The 19,654-nt window shown below is 56.1% G+C and overlaps 1 protein-coding gene across 3 annotated transcripts in view; it reads right to left on the bottom strand.

The window, feature by feature from the left end:
* The window catches only part of EPHB2 (EPH receptor B2), a 180,320-nt gene that overhangs the window by 47,420 nt on the left and 113,246 nt on the right, over nt 1-19,654 (bottom strand). The gene's annotated exons all lie outside the window — the stretch shown is intronic.

Raw genomic sequence — 19,654 nt, 5'->3', positions numbered from 1 at the left:
GGCCCTGGTGGTCTCCCAGCCCATTCTTGTCCCCCTCCCCTGATCACTGTGCTCCCACCTGTGGGTTGTCAAGGGGGTTCTCACCTTGGGGCCTTTGGCCGTGCTGTATCCTCTTCCTGGAATGCGTCCTGCTCTTCCCATGGCGGGCTCCCTTTCCTCCTTCAGACCCCCTCTCGGATGTCACCTACTCTAAGCAGCCCACCCCCACCACCCTGGCTAAAGCGAGTCTCTCTTGCTGTGTTCTGTTTACGTCTCTGTTTCCTTCACTGACCCTCATCACAATTTGCAGTTATATCAGGAAGCAGCTTGCAAGCCTCTGTGCTGTCTTTTCACTGCACTGGAAGTACCTGGAGGGGGAAGAGGAGCCGGGCTTGTCTGGTTTTCTTTGGTTCCCGGCTCCTGGCAGGGTGGTGGGGCCATAGCGGCACTCAGTACGTACCGGGGGAACGAACGATCATGCCCCTTACCGGGTGTTGTAAGAGTCAGATGAGAAAGTGGGCGAGCAAATATTTAGCCAAGTAAATGCCCGTTTGGGTACCACCAGTGTCATCTCGATCTCATCAGCCGCCACCGATGCTCAGCTCCCTCTCTGCCTCTCATTTCTTCTCCCCATGGTCTTCCCAGGGGCCCGTCTGTTAAGCAGGGTGACCAAATCGTTCCCGTTTTCAAACTGCAAGTCCGGTATCTCGGAGACTCCCTTAGTCCTCGGCAAGCCGGAAGGGCTGCCACCCCGCCGGACACCTCTCCCACCTGTCACCCTCTCATCGGCTTGCACTTCCTACATCTCCTGGCCGCACACCCTGGTCCCCGTGCCTGAATGCCATTCTCCCCCATCTTCCTGGCCCCTCGGGTTGGTGAATCTGACGCGTGTGTTCCCCTCTGGGGGTCTGTCCTTCACTCCCTACGGCAGCCGACTCAGACCTCCACGGCAGCACCCAGAACTGCTCTGTATGCAGCGCTGTGCTGGTAAACTGGCTGATTAGGGAAAAAAAAGGCTCTGATTGATGTTTGCCGATTTCTGAGGTATAAATACTCCCGGCCAGAGCAAATTCCAAGCTACCGATTCGAGCTCGCTGCACGCCGAGTTGGGAAGACGTGTGCACAAGCCAAGCCGGCACAGAGCCGCTCCAGCCCGCCCCGCACTGCGTGATCTGTGGCTTATCTTTGCTGTGCCCGCTGGCTGGTGAACCTGGGTTGGGCAGGGGCTGGGTCTTGAGTCTCTAGCACCTCGTACAGGGTCTGGCACATCGCGGGGGCTCGGCCAGTTCAGTTCGCTGAATGGAGGCTGGTCTGTCTCCCTAGTTGGACAACGAGTGACTGGAGGGCAGGGCTGTGGGTCTGCGAGAGTTGGCGTGCACAGAGCACTAGAACACGTAGCAAGTGCCACGTCCGCGTCAGCTATTGTTCTCGTCCAGCACGGAGGACAGTGGTCCTTCCCATTTGTCACAAGCTCTCCAGGCACCAGGCCCGGTGCTAAGCGCTTCTCTCAATGATTTCACACGACCACCCACTGAAGGAGGTACTGTTATCACCCCATTTTACAGATAAGGACACTGAGGCTCAGAGGGGGCGAAACGACTGCCGTAGGGTCACATAGCTAGTAAATGGCAGAGCTGGGGTTCATTTCTGGTCTCTGTGATTTCAAAGACCTTGTGCCCAAATACCACTGGTCACAGAAATTACCAAGCGGTCGAATGTCAAGGCTGGAGACCCTCTTGCCGGGCCGACTGTGGGGATGGGCCCTGCTGGGGCCTCTCAGCAAGGCGGGGGCAGACCCTGTTCCCCAGGCTCCGGGGCCCAAGCGGCCAGCCAGCGCCCGCCTTCCCAGGTGCCAAGAGCCTTTGGCCAGGCAACCCGGGGCAGGATGGCAGCCGGCCGGGGAAGGGGAGGGAGGATTACAGGGAAACAGATTTCCGCCCCGCCTGCCCCCTGGGCTCTGGGGATAGGTGATAATTGACCGAGTGAGCCCTGAGTCAGGCCGAGGCAGGGCTCCATCTGGGCCTGGCACGGTGGGGCTGCTAATTGGCACCGGGCGATCCTCAAAGCCTCAATGGCTGGCCCGCTGCCTCTGCTCCCCCTCTCCTCCCAGGGACTCCGGTTTAATCCTGAAGACGACTGATGCCACCTCAGAGTCAACAGCTCGGTCAGGCCCAGTGTGCCAGGCCGCGGGGGCTTGGAAGGAGCATCTCTGTCTTCCTTGGGGTCCTACAGACCAGAAGCTCTGCGTAGAGGTGGCGTCTGAAAAGGTTTGCTCCCTGGGGTCTAGCTCCTGCCCCCCAGCACCTGAGCAGGAGGTCTGAGGAAACTGAACCCGTGGAGTCACTGCTAGGGCCGAATCCCAGTCCTGCCTCTCATCAGCTGTGTGACCTGGGCAAGTCACCTAAGCTCTCTGTGCCTCAGTTTCCTGCCTATACAATGGGGATAATAATAATAATCCTGACTTTGTATTCGTTGGGAAGATTAAATGAGTTAATAAAAGTAAAGCGCTCAGAACAGTGTCTGCCTGGCTCATGTTCAGTGCTATGTAAGTGTTTGCTATTGTTATATTCATTTGTTCCTGGTATGTGCCAGGCAATGGGACATTGAGACAAGAGGCCCTGGCCCTGGGGCGTAAGAGGCCATGACAAAGCAGGGGCTGGCACGCCTTCCTCTAACCAGCCTACCTGCTGCTGCTGTGGGCAGAGAGGCCAGCACGTGGGTTCTGGTGTCAGCGGTGCCAGGTCTGCAGTGCAGCCAGCTCCCTTTCCTGCCCTGGGAGCCCCAGGAATAAGTTCTGGGTCTGGGCTGGGGAGAGGAGTTTGACTGGATAGAGAAAAGAGCCCTGGGCCGGGGTGGGGGGCCGGAGCCCACGCCTCTTGCCGCCCCCCCGGGCCTCGGCTCTACCTGTCAAAGGAAGGCGCTGGCTGGGACCGTCTCTGTGGCCTCCTCCAGCGGTCGGCCTCTGGCTGTGGACAGCTCAGGCACCCAGTGCTGGGCCCTTACGTTCTCTCTGAACTGTGGAAAGACTGATTTGCATATTTTCAGGGGCTTGTGCTGTAGGTCAGGGCTGGGCTTGTGGTGTTCTTGCGGCTCGCGGGAGGGCTTTTGGGGTCTGCCTCATTCAAAGTGGCTTTTGCATGTTGCACGCTTCTTGCTTTTGCTACCAAGGTTAACCCCGCAGTCAGTCCCCCTGGGCCGGCTGGGCAGGGCGCCCAGTCCTCTGTACCGTAGGCAAAGGCGCGCTGGAAGCAGGCAGGCAGCTCCCGGGATGGGGAGGAGGAGCTTCCAAGCACTGAGCACCTAGGATGTGCCCAGCACTGGGCCAGGAGCCCCCCAGCCAGGCCCTCATTCGTCCTTAGGACCACCCTGTGCATAGGAGGTGTTATCCCCATTTTAGAGGCGAGGAAACTGAGGCTCACAGAAAGGAAGTGCCTTGTCCAAAGTCCACCCCAAGGGTCTTAGTGTCCCTTCCCCTGAGGAAGGGTTTCCCTCCCTGCCCACTCACTCCTTCCTTCACCCTTTCTTCCCCCCGTAGGAGGGGGCCTGCCTAGACAAGACGGGTGAAGTCCAGGGAGTGCTGCAGGGCCATGCCCCTGCTGAGGTGGCTCCCGCTGGGACCACCCAGGGGTGTCAGTCATCCGGTCCCCCACGCGCCTCCCCCCATGCCCAGGCCCCCCCGCCATCCGCCTGCTGGGACCCAGCTTTGTGGAACCTGCCAGCAGCTGGCAGGACCACAGAAGTCAGGAGGCAGCAGCGGGGAACTGCGCGAACACGCCTCCCCTTTGCCTGGGGGGCACCCGGGCCTCACCAGGCCGGCCCCCATCCCCACCATCTGTCGAGTCACTCCTCTGCTCAAGACCCTTCGGTGGCTCTCTCGTGCCTGCAGAGAGTCCAGCCTGCTCAGGCCTCCCTCCCACCTGGCCAGCTTCACTCCCGCACGCTCTCACCGGCTGCACCCTGGGCTCCGGCCACGGCAGGTGCTTCCGGTTCCCTGGGCAAGCCGTGCTCGGTCTCGCTCTGGGTGCTTGCTCAGACGCCCCCTCCGCCTCACATGCTGCCTGGCTCCTGCCTGGCTAACTCCTTTTCATCCTTCAAATCTCAGCTCCAGCCGGAACCACCTTTTGGTCCTTCTCCGAGGATGCCGTGCCCTGCCAGGGCTGGGTTTGGGGCTTCTCTCCTATGCTCGTGTGGTGCCTGGCACGTTACTGCTGCCGCTGCACAATTGTACAGGATTGTGGCTGTTCCCTCTCCTGCCAGGCTGTGAGCACAGTGACAGGGTCGGCAGCCACCCCCGAGGTCTGACACCTCTCAGCCCCCGTGTGATAGATAGGAGGGCTCAGGAAATGTTTGTTGACTGACTGACTGAGGCCCAGAAAGGTGGAATCTTGTGCTTAAGGTCACTCGGCTGTGTGTGGACTGGAGATTTTGTTCTAGGCCCCAGAGCTCCTCCCTATGCCCGTGGTGATGGGCTTTCAAGGCCTCCTGCCTTTGTTCTTGGCATTTGGTTAACGTCTGTCTCTCCCTCTCCCACCGCCCAGCTGTGAGTGCCACGAGGATGGCTGCTGCGCCTGCCCTGTTGACTGCCTGGCACAGAGCTGGCACAGAGTGGGTGCTCTGTAACAGCTCCCTGATGACAGGCTGGAAGGCCAGTGGTTTCCTCTGCCCGGGGCTGGAGCGGCCAGAGCTTTCGTGACCACTGTGTCTGTTCCCCAGTTGTGTGTGTGTGTGGAGGGGTGGACTCACGGTCTCCCAAGTGAACCAGACGCTGAACCCCACAACCTGCAAAGCTGGACGAGGCTGTTTCGTGGCCCGGCCCTCCCAGCGCCTGGATCCCATGTCCCTCCCAGCCCCTGCCCACCCCCTTCGTGACATCCCAGCTCCCCCACAGTAGGGGCTGAGAGCTCCCGCCCTCCCGGCAGGCAGCCCCATTCCTCCAATTTCCTCCCAATTAATCAAGCTCTGAACTTTTTAATTATCTGCCTGCAGGGTGACTCCCCACTCTGGTGAAGCAATTAAGGAAGGACATTTCCAAGTGTTGTGTGGCTGCCGGCAGGCAGTGTTGACCAAGCCCTGATGGAGGAGCTGGTGACAGGAGGGTGGACAGGAACCCCCTCCCCCAAAGAAGGCCACTGGGAGGTTGTCCTGGGGTCCAATCTGGGGCCACGCTGTCCAGGGTAACCCCCTCATGCTCATTCAGTGGCTCTTTCTCTGCAGCTAGAATCTGACTTCAAAGATTGCAGACAGCTACCACGTGCCAGGCACTGGGTTGGGTGCCGTACAATGTCACCGATCTTCATCTTGACCTGGGAGTAGGAAATGTAATTATCTCGATTTTACCGATGAGGAAGTGGAGGCTCAAAAGACATTAGGCAACCGCAGAGACGCAGCTGGAGTCGGAGGCAAGCGCTGGCTCTGCAGCCACCTCACGCTATTGTCTCTTAAAAATCAGTGTATGGTCTGAGAAAGCGCCCAGGAGCCCTGAGGAAGGGGAGTGGGTCGACCTCTAGAGGAGACGCCCCCCGAGCTCAAGACCTGCAGAAGCACATGGGTTCTCGGCGTGCAGGGCTGCCTGTGGGAGAGGGTGCTGCAGGCAGAGGGCACCACCTGTGCAAGGGCGTGGAGTGTGGGGGGAGCTGCACCAATTTAGGGTTGCTGGAGCGTGAAGTTCGAGGCCAAGACAGGTGGGAGATGAGGCTGGAGAGGCAGGCGGGGTCTGGGGCTTTGGAAATCAGCAGAACCTTCACGATCTTGTGAACCTTCATGATTCTGTTGTCTCATTTTATGACAACAGAATGCAAGACCCAGACAGGTGCGCTGGCTTGCCTAAGGTCACACAGCAAGTTAGTGGCCGACAGAGCTGGGGCTGCAGCCCAGGTGTCCCGATGCCCAGATTTGGAGGGCAGAAAGAGGAACAGGGGAGCTGGAGTATCACGTCACTGCAGAAGCCTCCTGGCTGGTTTTCTGGTTGTCACCCTCCCCTCCCCCTCCCACTGCCCTCCTCTGCAGTCTGCTCTCCACCGGACAGCCAGGTATCCTACAGAATAGAAATCAGCTCAAGTTGCTGCTCTGCCCAAAGGCCTCCAAATCTCACTTGGAGATTGGGCTCCCCTCTCACTTGGCATAAAAACCAACAGTCTACAAAGCCCCCTTTACCTCTCTGAACTCACCTCCTTGTATGCTGCCTGTTGTCCATGCCACTATAGCCACACTGACTCTTGGCTGCCTTGGAGCACACCAGGCCTCTGCTAGCCCCAGGGCCTTTGCATATGCTGTTTCCTCTGTCTGGGTCAAGTCCTAACTCAGTCACTTCTTCACTAAGCCCCCTGCCTAGCCTCACCTCCTCATCTATATATAACTGGGGTAAATGCCACACCCTCCACCCTCCTGAGGAAATGGGGGACAATCAAGTGCCCTTTTCCCCCCAGCTGGAGACTATCACTGCAACAGGGCTCGTAAAAGGCTGGAGCCTCCCACCCTGTACCCTCGGGACTCACAGACGCCGGAATAGCGAGTGCTAAATAATAACCACAATGTGCCCGAAGGGAAGCCGGATGTGTTCGGAAAGCTTGACACATCTGGCAGGGCCAGGCTCAGGCCCCCCAGCACATCTGGCTGCTGTATTGACAGGTGGTGTTGTGGGTCACTGCGGTAGGGCCTGGCAGGCCCAGTCCTGGTGCCACATGGGTGTGATAGCCCCGATGGATCTGGGGAGCATCCCCCAGTCTGCCCAGGGCCCACAGCCCCGCTGCGGGTCCCCTGCTCAGGCACCCACTGTGCCTTACTGGCTGTTCTGAGAGAAGAACTCAGGACCCGGGACCTGGGCTGCCAGATTCCTAAATCCCCGCATTGTCGTTCCTGGTGCTGGCCACCCCTGCTGGGTTTGGGGAGCCTGGGAAAGCCCCTTCCCCTCTCCAGATGGGGCGGGGGGTTCAGGGTCACCTCGTGTAGCACTTCCCCTTCTATGGGTTCCAGAAATGTGGCCATTGGCTCTACCTGAGGGAGCACCCTGGGCTGAGAGCGGCTTCCTCCCTCCTCCCACCTGCCCCAAGAAAGCCGTGGTCATTAATAAAGGACACAATTAGCTGTCAGCAGAGAACATGTCTGGAATTTCTTACCTGCTTGGTGAGCTCGGTTAAGCCAACAAACCCACAGACCCCCCGGGGAAGCAGCTGCCACACACCTTTCAGGGGCCCCTTCGCCCGGGCCCAGGGCGGGAGGGGGCCTGTGAACTTTTTCAGTGTGGGTTCCGCAGGCCTGGACCTGCGCAGGGCAGTTTTTTCCAGGCCAGTGGAGAAAGTGACAGAGCCAGAGAGATTCCTGGCAGAGACTGTTTTTTTTTTTTCTACTCAACGGGCAATACGATGCAATATTTTCTCCCCCTTCCTGTGCTGACTTGGGAGCACTAGAAGGACCTGAGAGAAAAAGTTAGTTCGATCTCTTCATCATCTCATTTCACAGCTGGGGAAACCGAGGCCCAGGGAGGGAAAGCGAGCTTGTTCGTGGCGGAGGGAAATAAACGTGCCTCTCTTGTTGGCTCTGCGTGCATCCCCTGCTCCCTTAGCACAATTAGAATTTGTTGCCGACGTCTGAGCGAATGTTCTGAAGTCCGAGACGGCCACCTGCACGCACTGCCGGGTCGTGGCTGTGTGCGGGGGCCGGAGGACAGCGGCAAGAGAGGACGCTTGGTCCCTGACAATCTAGTGGGTGAGAGACAGAGGGAAAGAAGCAAGGGACAAACGACAATAACAGGCACAACTTGTGATGGGCTGTGAAAGAGACACACAAGGCCTGAGATGGGGGCTCAGGGGGTCACTTTAGGGATCAGGGTCAGAAAAGGTGACATTTAAAAGGCAACGCCTGGAGAGAAGAGTAGGAACAATCTTTGCAAAGGCGGTAAAATCTCAGCCCCTTGGTTCCTCATCGGTGTAACAGGGATGAGAGCAGGATATTAATGGGGACCTGACGCCCATTTGCTCTCAGCCCCAGCTGTCGGTGACCCCAGACAGAAAGAACTACTACGTCTTGGGAGGAACTTCCTGCCTGGGTACCTTTGTCTTAACAAAGCTGATGTTGGAGGTTTGTCACCCCCACTCTACAGATGAGAAACTGAGGCTCAGGGCAATGAAGTGCCATCCCCAGGCCACATGGACGCCAAGCTCGGGAGCCTCAGCCTCTGTCACCTGCCTCTCTCTCCCTCTGCCTTGTTTGAGTGCTTTCCAGAAGCTCCACCTCCCCCAGTAACCTGAAAGGTTGGTCTGCTGGAGCCCCAGTGGCCTGTGACTTGAATGCTAATGAAAATCCCACTCCAGAGGTCCTAGCACTTTGCACCTCCGGGAGAAAGGATTAGGAAACACAAATACCGAGGCTCCTGACTGGGGGGCCTGGAATCACTCTCTCTCCTAGGGGTGCAGAAACCGTCGCCTTCCTCCTGTTGGCTTCTGGGGAGCAGGAGAAGGCCTCAGCTAACCCAAGCCATAAATCAAATGCACAAGATGTGGCCTGGCAGCCATCCCAGGGAAAAAGATCTGGGGGTTTGAGTTGACCACAAGCCAAAAGCTGCTGAAAAAGCCAATGTGATCATAGGCTGTAAGAGTAGAAGTAGAGTGACAGCCCAGCATCCTCCCTGCTGCTCAGCCAGGGCTAGTTTTGGGCTCCACATTTTAAAGAGGTCCATTGAGTGACAGTGGACAGGACATCTCAGGCCTCCAGCTTGTTTTTCTTCTGCAGCCATCTCTGGGTGGTGCTGGCGGGGTTAGGGGTGAGGTCCCAGGTATACACTGTTCCAGCAGCCCTTTACAGGCACACGGCAGAGTTCTGGAGCCCCCCTTGCCCTGGAGTATTCTCTCGTTTGGATCCCTGAGAAGTGTGAGTTCAAACCCTCCTGGACACGGGGGCTTAGAGATCACGTGTGTGGTTCACCAGGGCCCACCATTGATTTGAGGATAGACTTACTCAATAGAAAGAGTCAAAAAGCTTTTTATAAATGATCATTTGTGCCCCGCTCTGTGTGTGGCACCAGGCACAGAGTTGAATAAGACACAGTCCTTGGCCTGGAAGCTCACTGTCCAGTCGGGGAGGGAGGGCATGATTAGCTAGGGGTGTCCAGGAAGGCTCTCTAGAGGAGGCGCCGTTTGGACGGGGTGTCAAGGTCAGAAGAGACCAAAAACATTTCAGACAGTGCAGTGCGTGCAAAGGCGTGGAGGGGCGTGTGGGGAAGAGGTGACACAAGGCAAGAGAGGCGACCTGGGATCGTGCCACAGAGGGCTTTGCGTGCTGGGTGATGGAGTTGGGGTTTCCGTTTCTAAGGGCAGGGAAGCCAGGGGCGATCCTATGCCAGCGCCCCGTGGCCACATAGGCCAGGTGCCCTCGGCCCTCTCCTCTGGCAGCCTGCCCGGCCCCGGCCTCCTTGCGCTCCAGCCACCCGCCCGGCCCGGCTGCCTCACTCTCTGGTCTCAACGCTTTCCCGTGTCCTCCCCGGGTCTTCTCCAGATCTCTCCCTCCCCCAGGTCTCCAGCACGTCTTCTGTTGTGACCAGCCCCACCTCTTTATCACTAAAAATGAACTGAGCACCTGTTACTAACAGCGGCACCATTTACTGAGCACCTGCTATGTGCCAGGCTGCATATAAGTTATCGGGGGGCCATGGATCGCAGTGGCTAGGGGAACAGGCTGCGGAGTCAGGGTCCTTCTGGCCTTGAACTCTGGCTCTTCCCCTGACCTTGGGCAAGTTACTCAAGTTTTCTTTGTGTCTCAGTTCCCTCATCTGGAAAATGGATTTACGAATGGGACTTACCCTGTCATGAAGGTTCAGAGTTAATAACAGTAGAGTGTGTTAGCTTTCATCATCAGCTCTCACAGCAGCCCCATGAGGCAGGTACTGCTGATATTCCCATGTACAGAGGAGACGGTTGAGGTTTTGTGAGGCTATGTAACCCACTCACAACCAGTGTCGGAGCTGGGAGGGGAATGTGGGGCATTATAGCTGAGGCCAAAGACGGGGTCTTAACTAGTGTATCTCACCCTCCTTGAGGGTGGGGCCTGGGCTGGGCCCAAGGATCCAAAGCTCAGCCTGGCAGGGGAGATGCCCATGTAAACAGGCAGTTTCCGAACAGTGCAAGCAATGGCTGGAGATGCACGTGGGGAGGAGGTGTGGGCCTGGGAGCCCGGAGGAGAGGTCCTTAACACTGTTGCTTCCTGGAGATGATAACACTTGAGCTGTCTTGAAAGATGAAGAATGACAAGACAGAAGAAAGGCAGGCAGAGGGCAGGCAGAGGGAACAGCCTGGGCAAAGGCGTGGAGGTGGCAGGATGCATGGCCAGGCTGAGGACCTGCAGCTGGAACCCCGAGTCTGTGAGTGCAGAGATGCAGGACACGGGGCTGAACAGGCGGGAGGGGTGGACAGCAATGAGCCACCTGCCCAGGAGCAGATGACAGGCGGATGCCTCTGTGCCCACCGCCTGCAGATCAGGCAGCTCTATCTATGGCAGGACGGTCTGTGAATCCACAGAGAATCGGGAAGAAGCCTGACCAATGGTGAAATGGTCCCTGCCCTGGACCCTTCCTGGGTCATAAAGTCCTACATGGCACAGCGGGGACCTGGGCATCCTAGGCTCCTCTGCAGGGCTCCTTAGAGTCTAACGGATCCCAAACTTTCCTGGGGACAAATGGCTTCCTTTCTTCCTTCCTTCTTATTTATTTAGAGACAAGGTCTCTCTCTGTTGCCCGGGTTAGAGTGCAGTGGTGTCATCATAGCTCACAGCAACCTCAAACTCCCAGGAGATCCTCCTGCCTCAGCCTCCTGAGTAGCTGGGACTACAGGTGCATGCCACCACACCTGACTAATTTTTCTATTTTTTGTAGAGACGGGGTCTCCCTATGTTGCCCAGGCTAGTCTTGAACTCCTGGCCTCAAGCAATCCTCCCGCCTCGGCCTCCCAAGGTGCTAGGATTACAGATGTGAGCCGCCACACCCAACCCCAATGGCTTCTTAAAAAGTTATTTTAAAATACCCCCATTCCAAAAGCTTATGAAGATCCCACACCTACTTAGTTTTAAAGGGTCAAAAGTTGAAAATTACGAGCCAACAGCAAGATTTGCAGCACAAGTGATCTTTGGCCAACAGTCAGGAGACTTTATGACAAATTGCCCGGACGTGGCCATTTTAGAGTGATCACCTTTAAATGGCGCTTCAACCTTGCTCTAAATGTGTCGTTTATTTGAACAGTGTGTTTATGGGGCCTGGGGCTGCTGTGCTATGGTTTTGTAAAAGAGGAGAAACCAGAGGAGGGAGGGGGAGAGAGAGAAAGAGAGGGAGAGAGGGAGAGGGAGAGAGGGAGAGGGAGAGGGAGGGGGAAGGAAGGAGGGAGAGAGATATGTCTCAGAGCAGAGGATGATGACAAACCTCTAATCTTATAGGTCATTCTCTTATCTCAGCCTTACAAAAATGGGGAGGCCTGGTTGTCTCCAAAAGTGCCCCTGAAAGCTCATAAACCTGACAAGCACTTAGCTCTAGCACCCACCGAGAACGATTCTAATCCTTGACAAAACTGGAGATGAGGAACTGGGAGGCAATGTCTGATGAAGGGCAGCTGCATAGATAGCCCACGCTGTCACCAAGTGAGGGCTTGAGACCAGAGTTTCCTTGCTTATTTTCTCTGACCTCATGGCAACCCTGTTTGGGGGGCCTCTTTGGTTACAACAGAGCCCAGAACTAGTATTTTAATCTTCTGATAAATAACAGCTCGCACTTAGCATTTACTCTGAAGCACGCACTGTTTTAAGTACCTTATGTGGATTAATGCATGTAATCTTCAATTATACTATAATTATCTCCACTGACAGGGGAAGCAGGCACAGAGAGGGATGTCACTTGCCCAGTGTCACCAATTCAGTGAGTGGCAGAGCAGGGATTTAAACTGAGCTGGACGCCACGTGCTTTCTCTCGCCCACGGCTCACCCTCCACTCAGGGAGTAGGACTCCAGGCTGGGGGGGCTGACTCAGCTCCGTCATCTCCCCGCTCTCATCACAAGATCCTGAGGAACTCCAGGCCCTGTTTCACAGCTGGGGAAACTGAGGCTCTAAGCATTCAAGTGGCCGGGCTGAGAGCACACAAGTCCTGCTGTGGGCAGAGCCAAGACCTGCCCCAGCTGCCTGGTTCCAGGGCCTGGGCACCTCGCAGGGCGCTGAGCCACGGACTGGACCTGGTGCCCTCCAGATCTCAGCAAGGGCCCCCAAAGGGCTGGGGTCAGTCAGGGTCCCAAGGATCAGAACGTGGTGGCCCTGGGCTATAGGCTTTGTTTATCCTGCTGGGCTCGGAGTCCTCTCCTGAACCTGGGGGCTCTGGCGCCCTGCCCAGCTTCGTCTCCTCGGAGAGGCAGTGCAGAGCCGTGGTTAGCAGCGTGCGCCCTGGAGCCAGGCTGCCCACCTGGGCCTAACCCAGCTTCACCACTTCCCAGCTGAGTGACCTTGGGTGAGTCATATACCCTCTCTGTACCTCGGTTTTGCCATCTGCAAAATGGGAGTGATAACGTTCTTCCTCCTAAGGTTGTTGAGAAGATAGTTAATACTCAGGAAGCACTTGGACCCTGCTGTCCAACTAGACAGCTTCCTGCCCACCCCTAAAGGACCTTTCATCACAGACAGCTGCCTGGGCCTCCTGCCAGTCCCTGTCTCTGCAGAGAAAGCAGCACTCTGGGTTCAAATCCCAGCCCCACTCTTCCTGGCTGAGGCCACTGGGCACAAGAACACACTGTCTGAGTCTCCGTCCGGTAAAACAAGGGTACTAACACTCGTTTCAATAACATAATGGCAAGTTCAGGGATTTGGAATCAGACAGACCTGGGTCTCTGCTTCTTGCTCTCTGCATGGCCTGGGGAAAGTTGCTTGAACCCCCGAGCCTCAGTTTTCTCAGCTGTAAAATGGGGATACTGCCTTGTAGGCCTTTATACTGTGAGGACAAAATGAGGTTACAGCTGGACAGTGCCAGGCACCTGCAGAAGTTCAGTAAGTTGCCATTAGTGTTACCTGTTTCTCTTGTACGGATCATTCATTCAACAGATGTGATGCCCTACCACGTGCCAGGAACTGCTCTAGCTGCTGGGACAGAGCAGCGGCGAACAAAACGAGCTGGGTGCTTACTTGAGAGCTCATAATCGAGGGAGGAAGACGGATAATAAACAGAGATCAAATCAATACAGGGTGATGTGCTACAGGGTGCTGGAGGGGCTGCTTTAGCTGAGGTGGTCAAGGGGGCTTCTCTGAGGAGGCGACATCTGAGCTGAGACCTAGAGGACAAGAAGGTGCTGGTTATGGGGAGAGTGCAGGGAAGGGCATTCCAGGCAGAGGGAACGGAATGTGTAAAGGCCCTTCCTCAGGAGGAAGTGAATGGGCTGGGGGCGTCTGAGGAGCTGCAGAGGCCTGGGTGGCTGGAGCCGGGGAGCAAGGGAGCCGCGGAGGGGATGGGGCACGGCAGGAGGAAGGAGCCGGAGCCGGGGGCCCCCAAGGCCACAAAAAAGGACACTGATTGTGGCTCGAAGTGTGATGGGAAACCATGGGAGGGTTTCAGGCAGGGCTGGGAAGTGACTTGTGATGTGAACAGGTCCCTCTGTCTGCTGAGTGAGGGATGGGCCACGCAGGGGACAGGGAGGTCGGGGAGGAGGCTGTACTGTGGTCCAGGCAGAGATGATGGTGGATGGGCAGAGTGGGGACAGTGCAGGTGGAGGCGTGGTCGGATTTAGTGAGGACCTGTGAGCGCCTTCTTCAGGCTTTGCTAGCACCCCACGTGCACATGAGGGGTGGTGGGTGAGACGCCCTGCTATCCTTCTGGGAAGGAAGAGACGTATTTCCTTCCGAATATTTCACTCTCTCAGCACTGCCTCTCCCTGAGGACTTGCAATCAGCGAGCTGGCTGCCCATCGAGAGCCAGTAATTAGGCTGCTGGGACTGGTGCCTGGGGGGCTGGCAGAGCCTCCTCTCCGGGCCGTGCGGAGCCTGTAGCCACGCTGCTTCTTGGCAAAAAGTTGAAAGAGAAGAAAGCTGTTCCTGGCAGCTTCTTGCTCCATTTTTAGGGTCCTCCTGTTGCCCCTCATCCAACCCTAGGCATGTGGCTCCTCCAGTTGCCCGGAGGCCCCCAAGGACCCCTGCTGGAAGTCTCAGATCTTGCCCCGCTCCTGCCGTCTGCCCTCTGTGCCCAGCCCGTCTCGTTCTCTCTGAAGTCATCTCATGCCAGCGAATTCTTTGCCAGGGAATCAAAACGTGACACTGTCTGCAGCCCACATGCATGGACGCAGGACCCTCCGGAGACAGCAGGCCTCCGTTCCCGGAGCCCATCAGACGACGGACGCTTCCGGCATCGACACAGGGAGCGCAGGAGTGATGGCGGGGCTGATGGGCATGGGGCTGCCACTCACATCTCGCCATGGCCGCCCCCTGCTACACCTTCAAGAGGGACCCGCCGCTGAAACCAGCCTGCCAACTGCAACTCTCCGGAGCCAGCCCACCTCCCGCTTCTGTGTTTCCTGAGCGGGGCCGTGTGTGGCTTCCACCCTCACAACCCGAGGGGCACGACGTCATCATTCCCCTTGTCCTGATGAGGAGGGCGAGGCTCCGAGAGGGGGGTGACTGCCCGAGGACACATGGGTGTTGGTGGCAGAAGTGGGCCAAGTCCCTCACGGGGTTTGAGTTGACTGTGGTCTCCTTGGCACCCTCTGCCGCCCAGGTTCCCTCCTGTTCTACAAAGACTTTAATGACAGCAGGAAGCTTTAAAACTGAGCATGACAACTATTAATACTCAGGTAAGACACTAGCCCATTCACCGCCCTTTGTCTACGAATGCCATTATCAGAGCCCGTCGCACTGCTCTGGGTGCCGGTGGTGTGCAGATTCATTCATTCGTTTATTCATCCATTCACTCCACAGACACCGATTAAGAACCTGCCATACAGCAGGCACCTTGCTGGGGCTAGAGACGCACTCTCTGCCCTTGGTGATTGCTACCGCAGTCGCTGCCAGACCATGGGATCCTCCAGTAGCTAAGAGAGTGGTCTTGGGAGTTAGACCACTTTCTGGCTATGTGACCTTGGCACCTTTTTGTGCCTCAGTTTCCCCATCTTGTAAACAAGGATACCGACAATACGTAAGACATGGGGTTGTTGTGGGGACTAAATGAGTTAACATGTGTAAAGTGCTAGAATAAGGTGTCTGCACAGAATAAATGGTTAGCTCCATTTTTCCATGTTCTCAAAGGACTTGGGACATTTTCCAACCAAGGGTTTACCATCCTGATGGTCACCACTGGGTTCCATTTCTAATAATTGTGTCCCAGGCTCCTGCCTTGTTTCTTTTTTTTTTTCTTTTTTTTTTTTTTTTTTAGAGACAGAGTCTCACTCTGTTGCCCAGGCTAGAGTGCAGTGGTGTCATTATAGCTCACTGCAACTTTAAACTCCTGGGCTCGAGCAATCCTCCTGCCTCAGCCTCCCAAGTAGCCGGACTACAGGCGTGCGCCACGACATCTGGCTAATTTTTCTTATTTTTTGTAGAGATGAGGTCTTGCTATGTTGCCCAGGATGGTCTCGAACTCCTGGCCTCAAGCGATTCTCCAACCTTGGCCTCCCAAAATGCTGGAGTTACAGGCATGAGCCACTGTGCCTGGCTGCTCCCTCCTCTTTTAAGCTTCCTTGCAGATATGCAAAATTCATCCCTCAGGAGCTATCTATCAAGAGTGTCTTTATACTTGTGTTTAAATAGTTATCTTTATTCCTTCATTTTTTTGAAGGCCAGACACTATGCTAGAGTCTTTAGCCACATCATCTTATTTAATCCTTACAATATCCCCATGAAAGGCCACATGACATCCATCCATCCATTCATCTATCCATCCACCCCATCCATCCATCCATCCCTCCACTCATCCATCCACCCATCTATCCACCCACCAATCCATCCACCCATCCATCCACCAATCCATCCACCCATCCATCCACCCACCAATCCATCCATCCATCCAAGATTTACCGAGTGTCTATTATGAGCCAGCCCGGCACTGTGCCAGGGCTAGCTTCAAGTCCCTGCTAGTAACAACTGAGACCCAGCCCCTGCCTTATCAGGCTCCCAGTCTAGCAGAGAAGACCTCGTTAAATAATTAGCAGTATAACGAGGGCCACAAATGAGGGCGTGCATGGTGCAATGTGTGAGTTCAACAGGGGCCCGACAGTGCGTGTGGCTGGGCTTCAGCCCCACTAAAAAAGCCAGCTCAGAAACTTCCCGTCCTACCCGCTAAGCCACTCTTCCCAAGTCCCACCCTTGTCCCTTCCCAACACTGCAAACTCCCATTCATCAGGGTGGGTGGTCCCTGCTGTGATGCCTCCTCCGCATCTCACGCCCCATCCCTGAATAGCCAGCTTGCTCTCGTCTTCGTTCCCACAGGAATCTGTGAACATCCCCGACTATCTCCCCGTATCATGATTATTTCCCCTTTGACTTTCTTCCCTACTAGACTTCGAGCCTCTTGCTGATAGTAACCAGGCCTTATTCATATCTGAATCTCACACCAAGCTGGGCACATGGTGGGCACTCAACAAGAGTTGGTTTCAGGAATAAATGGAGAGGCTGATGGGTGAAAACACCTGGGTCTGAGTACTGATCATTGCCCAGGTAGCCCTGGGCAAGCCAGGGTTAGGATTTAGGGTCGGTGCGCAAGTTGCATCTCGCCATCCGACTCTGATCAATTGATGGGTGCTTGCCCAGAGTGCTGTGTTGAGAAGGATCCTGAGGTAGCATCTGGCCTGGCAGGAAGAGTATTGCCATTGACTGCCAATGTCCGCCTCGGATTCAGGGGAGCAGTGGCAACAGGTGCTCCTCATTTCTCATGTCCTGGGAAAGTCATTTTGCTCCTTAAGGCTTTGTTTTTTCTATCTCCAAAATGAGCAGAATAGACTCAATTATATCTGACACTATAGGATTCTGAACCCCAGACCCCCCTCTAGGGTGACTTTTCTTTGGGGATAGGAGCCACATGCCAGCCTAGCCCAGGGCCTGGTGCACTGGAGCAGGCGGTTGTCAGTAAGCGCCGGTTGGATGAATAATCATCATAAAACTCTGTAGAGAGAACAGAGCTTCTTACCCATTTTAACATAAGGCAAGTGGCGCTAGGAGAGAAATGACGTGCAGACACATGCCCAGAGCCACACGTAAAGCCGCCACTATTCCCTGGGCCCTCTGACCCCTGGCCTGCGCTCCTCTCCCCGGTTAGCTGAATGCATCTCTCTGAGCAGACATTTCCCCTCATGTCCATTAAACAGTGTTCCCAATCACCAGCCCTTGGCATTGCCACTCTACAAAGCATTTTCACCTTGCTTATTGCACTTGAGCTTAACAAGAGGTCTGGCGAGAGAGGGGTGACCGTCACCCTCTGTCGGCAGACTGGAATACCGATGCCCAGAGCGGGCACACGATCTGCCAGGGTCACACAGAGCTGGGACGCAAACCCAGGTTTTTTGGTTTCAAACCCCAGGCTCTGTCCACCTGCCCCTTAAGAACCAGCTCTTCCTTCCTCACGGCCACCTCTGCTTTTTTGGGAAAGATGAAAAAGCTCAGACATAAAAGGATGTAACAGGAGCCAAGCTCCCCTCTGCCTTGAGGCCAAGACCCCCTGGGGCCACCACTTGGGAGGGGGGTCTCTAGAAGAGGAGAGAAGGGGTCACAAGACCTGAGCCGCGGGGCACCAGCTGTAAGACAGGCCTCCTCGGTCTTCCCTGAGACCCCGGGCTGGGCTCACACCAGCTGGGTAAACAGGAGCCAGCCCCTCCAAGGGCAGGGGTGTGCGGGGAGTCCAGCCCCTCTCGGGCCGCCTGTCTGTTGCTGAGGATTCTGGGAAGGAGGTGGAGAAGCTGACTGGGAAGGACTGGTCTGGGACTGTCCTCAGGAAGATGGAGATGACCTGGAGACCGATGGGAGAATGGCTGGACTTGGCCGGGCATTCACCTTCTCCCTCTCCCCGTTCCATACACACCTGGTTCAATCTTCTCCTAAGCAATGTGCAAATATGTTACTTGGTCTCCTATGACTCTACTTTCCCACCTGTCAAATGGGCCCAGGGGCAAATTCTTCAGGACCAGAGAAACTTCTTTTCCTTCCACACACCCCCCCTTTTTAGAGACCCCATCCTTCTCATAAACTTGTGACTCTAAACATCACATCGTCCCCACCCTACACAGCAGCCAGCCAGACCAAGGAAAGCAGGTGTCTATGTGTGGGTAGGGGAACCACATCAGTGACTGTGGAACTGGCCCTAAACAGGGGCTTGGGGTTCCCAGAGGCCCCCGTGACAGTGGGAGGAATACTTCGTTTATTTAGGCCTTGGTTACTTTCTTTTTAGCACCTGGGACCTGAGGCTATTAGGATCCCCTGGTTGGGGCATCTTTTGAACGACTCTGCCTTCCCAGCTCTGACCGTGCCGACAGAGTCCTCGGCCATTGCAGACAGCCCCGTCTCCAAGCGCTTAAATCCAGCTCAGAGGCTCCCTCCTCCGGAAGGCCTCCCCTGGTCTCACTCCAGCCGCCTGGAACTACAAAGGCTCCCTTCCCACCTCCTGCACCTCACAGGACTTTGCCTCTCTGAGGAAGCAGCTTTCCACCTTCCTTATCAGTGCCCTGGGCTGCCCACCTCCCGGGACGGTGGCTCTACAGGTGGGCCCTGTCTCATCCTCCTCGGTCTCCCCCGTGCCCAGCACAGGCCCTCGAGCGCAGCAGGTGCCCAGCACGGCTTTGTCCTTTGGGTGGAAATGAGCAAGAGGGCGGGTCCTGCCCCCTCCCTGGCCCTGGTGCACACTACAAAAAGCCAAGGGGGCCCTGCAGCTCTGAAATCCACTCCTTTTCTTGAAACACCCAGAAAAGGTGAGACAAAAGGTGAGAGAGGGCTCAGGTTTTCAGCCATCTGTTGGGATCTGCGGCTGCAGGCCACACACGGGCCCCCAGAAGGTCAAGGTCAGTTAACGGCTGGCTGTACGACCTTACCTTGTGGGTCCCTGACCTGGCAGCAGCCATTATGCACTCCCTCCTGCTTGCAGGATAAAAATGTCCAATGCACAGTGTTCTATGGATCAATGTACCGAAATACACTGCCCATTGAAACGACCGCTCACAAAACCACAATAGCTGTCTTCCTCCAGTGTTTTCAAACAATGGGAAAACGGGGACAAGCGAAGGGGCCCTGCTCCACTCCTTGTCTGGTTTATCTTTGTACTCCCAGAGCCTGGAGCAGAGTCGGACTCGGCAGCCCGGGAATGTGTGGCCTACCCCCCACCCCGGCGCGAGCTGCGCTCCCAGCACGCCCCCCCTTGGACACACAGGCTCTGCGGACTGCAGACGATCAGAGGCTTCGGGGAAATCAAAAGCAGCTACGCAGGAAAGGCCAGGGCCCCGCTGGAGAGGCTGCTCTGCGGGGCCACTCGGGCCCCCGGGCCGGTGATTCATGTCTCGCTGCTCGGGTGGGAGCGCGGGCCGAGTATGAGCCGAATTCATAAGACCTTCTCTGTTTCATCTCACAGATGTTTCTGGGATGGATGTGTCAAGGAAAAGGAAAAAAAGCTGAAGTTGAAAATTCCAACTCAGCACATGTCCTCCAGCCTTCAGAGACGTGACGAGGGAATAAAACGCCTTTTCTCCTCATTTGCCCAAC

Source organism: Propithecus coquereli, unplaced genomic scaffold (genome assembly GCF_000956105.1).
Source record: "Propithecus coquereli isolate 6110/MARCELLA unplaced genomic scaffold, Pcoq_1.0 Scaffold341, whole genome shotgun sequence".
Classification (NCBI taxonomy): Eukaryota; Metazoa; Chordata; class Mammalia; order Primates; family Indriidae; genus Propithecus; species Propithecus coquereli.
Note: the sequence above shows the minus strand (reverse complement) of the source record. Positions and strands in the feature narration are given on the sequence as shown.